Genomic DNA, 6,991 nt, shown 5'->3' with positions numbered 1-6,991 from the left:
GATTTTATTTATTCATTTTATATATGACAAGCACACTGTCACTCTCTTCAGACACACCAGAAGAGGGCAGCAGATCCCATTACAGATGGTTGTGAGCCACCATGTGGTTGCCGGGATTTGAACTCAGGACCTCTGGAAGAGCAGCCAGTGCTCTTAACCGCTGAGCCATCTCTCCAGCCCCCCTGAATCTCCTATCTTTGAAAAATAGGAATAAATACTCCGACTTGGGTTGATTATTTTGCTTTTGTTTTTGAGACAAGATTTCTCTCTGTGCAGCCCTGGTTTCCTGCCTCCCTTTGCCTCCTGAGTACTGGGATTAAAGGTATGTGTCACCACCTCTGAGCTTAATCCAGATCTTTTAAAGTAGGAAAACCCTCCTTTAATCTGGGCCACACCTTCTGGTGGCAGTCTATATAAAGGACATGGCGGAGAAGCTCTCTTTGTCTGCTCTCAGTCTCACTAGCAAGTCTGTCCCCTTGCTGTGGCTGGAAGCTACTTTTCTGAGGTCCCAGCGTAGTAGACCATCTGAAACATCTGGTCCTGTGGGCTGAGCACCTACTGGATCCTTGGATCTTGCCTTAGTGAGAGCCCTTGTTGGACCAACTGGACCACAGCTGGTAAGCCATTCTAACAAATCCCCTTTTATACACACACACTCGTTCTGTAAGTTCTGGTCCTCTAGAGACAGTGTGGTGGTGATTGAAGCAGTCAGTAGGAGTGTTCGTTGTGATGGTGACTCCTGACTGTGGTGGTCACTGATGTGGTCAGTTGTCGTACACAGTCATGGTCAGCCATAGTGGTCACCCCTCCATTATTGCAGCGGTCAGTCATAGAGTACAGAGTACCCAGGAGGGCCAGATCAGACTGGGAAAGTATGTGTGTACACAAGTTATCAAGTCTGTGTGGTGCCTGGCCCTTTCTGCTGGAAAGTTCTAGAAACAACCCCAGTAACCTTAAACCGTAAACCACCTTAACCAAGTAGTCAAAACTGATGTCAGCAGCCACAAGGCACATCGACAGCAGAATTTATGTCACAGGATTGTGTGTGTGTGTGTGTGTGTGTGTGTGTGTGTGTGTGTGTGTGTGACCCTAACTGGCCTGAAACTCACTCTATCAACCACACTTACTGGCCTTAAACTCAAAGGTCTCCCTGGAATTAAGGGCATGTGCTCCTGCCACCCAGCACTTAGCCTTGGCTAGAACTCACGTAGAGCCATCTGCTTCTGCCTCCCAATACTGGGACTAAAGGCGTGTTGGACTACCATGCCTAGCTGGAGGTATCAATGTCTTTTAGTTGAGTGTCACCCCCCTCTTTCACTTGGAAGGATCTCCATGGTGGTGGCATTGTGCTAACCCTGTAACCCAGGATAATTTCTCCATGCCCAGATCAGGTGATTAGCAACCTTGCCACACAAAGTAGCAGATTTCTAGGTCCCAGGATCAGAGGCCATGACTCAGGAGACCCATCACGCCCACTGAAGGCAGAAGAGGAGGGAGAAGTTAGGGACAAGCTCTTCTGACAACCCCTTCCCATGACTTCCAAGAGGGTCTGAGAATTGTGATTCCTACCTGGCTCCCAGGTCATCACAAAAGCAATTTTGTCAGGAGAAACGCAGAATAGCATCTTAACAGCCCTGGCTGTCCTGGAACTCACTTTGTAGACCAGGCTGGTCTCAGACTTAGAGAGATCTGCCTGCCTCTGCCTCCCAAGTGCTGGGATTAAAAGTGTGCGCCACCACTGCCTTACAGAAGCATTTCTTAAAATAAAAAAAATAAAAAAAATAAAAAAAATAAAAATTGGGCTGGAGAGATGGCTCAGTGGTTAAGAGCACTGACTGCTCTTCCAGAGGTCCTGAGTTCAAATCCCAGCAACCACATGGTGGCTCTCAACCATCTGTAATGGGATCTGATGCCCTCTTCTGGGGTGTCTGAAGACAGCGACAGTGTACTTATATATAATAAATAAATAAATAAATAAATAAATAAATAAATAAATAAATATTTAAAAGACAAAACAACAAACAAACAACAGGGCAAAAAGTAGAGCCATGTCTGGTATCTGGTTCCAGGAAAGCCAGGGCTGTTACAAAAAGAAAGCCTGTCTTGAAAAACAAAAACAATACAAAACCAAAGAGAAAAAATAGAATAGGAAGCCAGACATGGCTGCTCACAGCAGTCAAAAGGCTGAGGCAGCAGAATTATCATGAGTGCGAGTCCAGGTCATGTCTCAAAACCAACAAGCAAACAAAGAATAGAGCTGGGGGGATCTTTCTGGGGACAAGGCTTCTCTATCAAGCGCTGGCTGGCCTGGAACTTGCTATGTAGCTCAGGCTGGCCTCAAATTCCTGATCTCCCTGTGTCAGGCTGTGCAGGGCCAGGATTACATATGTGCACCATCATCATCCCCTGCTTTTATCAGCTTAGCTTAATTTATAACCTGTAAATATCTGAATACCCGGCAGGTGGCCCTCTATCTGTACTCCAGCTTTTGATCCTGCAAATGTTAAGAGCAAACCTAACCCAGGGCCACATTCGCGCAAGTGTTCGCATCAGACACACATCTGCCCTCTCCACTGCATTCACAGGGCAGGTAGGCTCTTCCAGGGAGAAGACAACAGGCTGTTACTGCTTCCTCTGCCTGCCTCTTGGCTTTTACAGAGCTACCTGATTAATTAGGGAGAGAAGTGCTGTGTCTATAGCACAGGGGATCAAACCCAGGGACAAATACACTCACACTCATCTGCATGAATAAACCTATTCTCGAGGGGCTAGCCCTAAGCCCTCGGATGCTATGGCTTTACCACACTCCTCAGTTCCCTGCCTCTGCACAGTCCTGGGCCTATCCAAGTGTGTTCATTTGTGGATTCCCCAAACACTTGTTTAATCCCTCTACCATGGCTACCAAAAAGGGTTTAGTCACGGTCCCTGAACTCAGGGGTCCCACAGGAGGCTAGAATTGAGTAGAGGCTTTTCAAAGCCAGGGATGCACAAGCTGAGTCTGACGAGGTTGATGCTGGAATCTGGGGTTAACAGAAAGACCCTGAAGCTACAGCGGGATCAATTTAGAGATAAAGTCTGTCATAGTGACTGGAACAGAGTAGGAGGTTGGGGGTGGGGATTAGCTGTTGACAGTGTTTGTTGTGGGAGACATGAATGAATGTCTGCTTACCTCAGATAGAGAACTGACTACAGCAATAAGGAAGCTCTCAACTCCAAGTACATGAACCAATGAGATTGCGTTTGCTGTTGTTCTTTTGGTTTGTTTGTTTGTTTGTTTGTTTGTTTGTTTTGAGATATGGTCTCGAAATGTTGACCTGGCTGGCCTTGAACTCACAGAGATCTGCCTGCCTCTGCCTCCTGTGTGCTGGGATTAAAGGCATGTGCCACCGTGCCTAGGTATTAATGAGTTTTATTTGGGAATGACTCATCTGCCTCACCAAAGCCCACCATAGCATGAATCACAGCTCTAGAAACCTGGGGTACACTGCACAACTTGCAGGCATCTGGGATAGTTAGGAAGAGCCTTCTCCAGGTGGCTAGACTTTTCTGAGATTATCTCCCACCATCCTTTTTGCTTCTAAAAGCTTGGGGGAAGAATAGTGCTATAGAATGTGGTCAATTTCAGGGACTTCCTGAAGCTATTGAGTTGTTAAACAGCTTAGCTCTGAGATGGGGCCTTTGTTGTCTTCTCTGAAGATGGAAATTGGCACAGAACCCTGTGATAGGGTGCAGGCCCCATGAGAAGCCTAAACAGTATTTGTCATGGCAGCTTCAGGCAGGTCAAGGGAGGATCTGGTACCCAGCAGGGACTTGGTATTTGCTGAAGTAAACACTGGGTAATGTGAAGTTGCTGAAAATTCCTCCAAAAGTTTATACTATAGCCTGGGCACAGTGGCTTTCTGCCTGGTCTGTATATTGAACCACTTAGGGAGCTTTAAAAATTAACAGCCTTGGGACTGGCTCAGTCGATAAAGTACCTGTCCGTGAGGACCCGAGTTCACATCCTCAGCACCTATGCACAGCCGCAGGAATGAAGCTGGCAAACTGGCACAGCAGGTAAAGGTGCTTGCCCACAAGCCAGAGGGCCCAGGTTTGATCCCTGAATTCACTCGGAGAAAGACAGAACCAGCTCCTGCAACATGACCTCTGCACGACGTATGCATGTGTGGTGCACACCTGTATCTCGCACAAGATAAATACATGTAGACGTAACTTCGAAATATTTTTAATTTATGTGGGAGTATTTTGCACACGTGTATGTCTGTGAACCATGTGCCCGCCCTGTGCCTGGGACAGCAGGAACACAAAGCTGAGCCCTCCAACTCCTGGAGCTGGAGTTACAGACACGTTAGGTCCCAAAGAAACCCAGGACAAATGGCTAACAGAGGTGCCTAGTATCTATCCTGTGAAAGCTGATGATGGCTGCCAGGCTCCTCTATCATTGCAAGTACAGTTTCCAGAGGCCCTGCTCCTCTGCTCTTCTCAGCCCTACCCCCTACCCCAAACCTCTCCACCTCCTGGGCTTCTTTCCCCCCAGCTTTTTGGCCATGGGCTTCCTTAGCCTCTTGGTTCTCTCACTCCCATGATTCCTCCTGGTTCTTCCCTCTCTCCTGGGCTCCTCTCTGGTCCCTATTTTCTCTTCCTCTCTCACTCTCCTCCCACCTCCTCCTCTCATGGCCCTGATCAGTCTGCTGGCCATGTTCAGTCTGGAGCCTTTCAGAGGCCCCTGGATGTTCTCACCCTCATATCTACACAAAAATCCTTCTCAACCACACATAGGAGCGGTCATGTCCTCATTGTCATTCAAGATGCTTGTGAGCCTCTCTGTGGATCCTAGGAATTGAGTCCATGTCTTCTGAAAGAGCAAACCAGTACTCTTAGCCACAAAGGTACCATTCCACCATCCCTCCAGCCAGGCCCACTCATTTTTTGGGGGGGAGGAGCACATTTTCTGGAAGAGCATTCAGTGTTCTTTTTTTTTTTTCCTCCGGAGCTGAGGACCGAACCCAGGGCCTTGTGCTTGCTAGGCAAGCGCTCTACCACTGAGCTAAATCCCCAACCCTTTTTGGCATTTTCAATACAGGGTTTCTCTGTGTACCCTTCTTAGAACTCGATCTATAGACCAGCCTGTCCTTGAACTCAGATATCCACCTGCCAATGCTTCCCAAAATCTAGAATTAAAGGTGTGTGCCACAACCACCTAGCATCTCTCTCTCTCTCTCTCTCTCAGAAGAAGAAGCCAGAGGGTCTGGAGAGAAGGTTCAAAGTTTAAAGGAATTGGGCGCCAAGCCTGATGACCTGAATTTGATTTTCAGGACCCACATGCTGTAAGGAGAGAACTGAATCCTACTAGATATTCTTTTTTTTTTTTTTTTTGGTTCTTTTTTTTCGGAGCTGGGGATCGAACCCAGGGCCTTGCGCTTCCTAGGCAAGCGCTCTACCACTGAGCTAAATCCCCAACCCCCCTGCAAGATAATTCTTAACTCCTAAGAGTCCTATGGCATGAATGCATGCCTGTATGCACAGACACAGACACACACACAGACACACACACACAGACACACACACACACACACAGACACACACAGACACACAGACACACACACACACGCATATGCATGTGCACTCCCACACACATATACCAAACACACACATATTTTAAAAAATTAAAGTCCTAACTGGGTGGTGGTGGTGCATATCTTAATCCCAGCACTCAGGAGGCAGAGGCAGGTGGGTCTCCGTGAGTTTGAGGCCAGCTGGTTCTACAGAGTTCCAGCACAGCCAGGGCTACACAGACAAACCCTGTCTTGAAAAACAAACGTGTTTCTGGCCAATGGCTGTTTTGGTCAAGCTTGCAATCCTAGCACTTGGGAGGCTGGGCCGCTGGAGGACCAGGAAGTCAAGATAGTCCTCAGATACACAGAGTTTGATGCCACCAGCCTGGATTAAATGAGACCCTGTCTCAAAAACAAAACAGAACAAGACAAAAACCTTAAGTCTTCCTTGTGAACCTCAAGGCTGAAGGACAGGTGTTGAGAGCAGTGGCCAGGCTCCCAGGGTGATTCTGGGCTGCTGGAGCCTCGGAGAACAGGGGCTCTCAGGCCCAGGGGGCCCTGAGGGACTTCATTTTGATTTGCATATGAGAATCTGAATTAACAGCTCTGCTGGAGAGGAGTGGGGCCTGGACAGAGGTGGCCTTAAGGGTGAATGGGCACATTGATCCAAGAGAGAAAGTGAGAGCCTCAACAAGGGGATGGGGGGAGGGGGCTTTCCAGGGGACTTCGGAAGGCACAGTCAACCGGATCAGTGGTTGCGAGTGTGTTGGGGGTAGGGGGACCAGGACAGTCCCAACTTCTGACTTGGGCAGCCTGGGTCTCTACTGACTTTCTACCAGCCCAGGGTTTTTGCTTCAGGTGCTGAGTAATTCTGTTACTTTCATTTCTTCTTCATGGTCTTTCTATTCGTTCCACTTGTGTGAGGCAGGGACTATGCTGCTGATGCACACACAGACACACACAGACACAGACACACAGACACACAGACACACAGACACACAGACACACAGACACACAGACACACACACACACACACACACACACACACACACACCACACGCACACAAGAACTCTCCCATGTTTACGGAACTACAAATGTGAGCATCAGGAGTGGGGGGAGTAGATGAAACCACAGAGTTAGAAGGCTACCCCTGCCCCAGCCCAGCCAGATAGGACTGGTTTTCAAGGGAAGTTGTGAAAGCGCCTGATTTAAAACTGACAATTGGTTGGATCTCCCACTCGCTGTGAGAGCAAACAAAGACTGCCAGCGGGCTGTACAGAGCCCACACGCTGCTACCTCAGCTCCAGCCTTCCTGTGCTCCCTGGAGCAAAATATTTATCAAGTGCTGCACTGCCTGGAGCTCTTTCTGTCCCGGTCACGTTCACGGCTCTGTGGCAGCAAGCCTGCTGGCTCGGCAGTCCTGTCAGGACTGAAT

Source organism: Rattus norvegicus, chromosome 5 (genome assembly GCF_021556685.1).
Source record: "Rattus norvegicus strain SHRSP/BbbUtx chromosome 5, alternate assembly SHRSP_T2T, whole genome shotgun sequence".
Taxonomy (NCBI): Eukaryota; Metazoa; Chordata; class Mammalia; order Rodentia; family Muridae; genus Rattus; species Rattus norvegicus.
The sequence above is the reverse complement of the archived record's forward strand: the minus strand, read 5'-3'. Positions refer to the sequence as shown.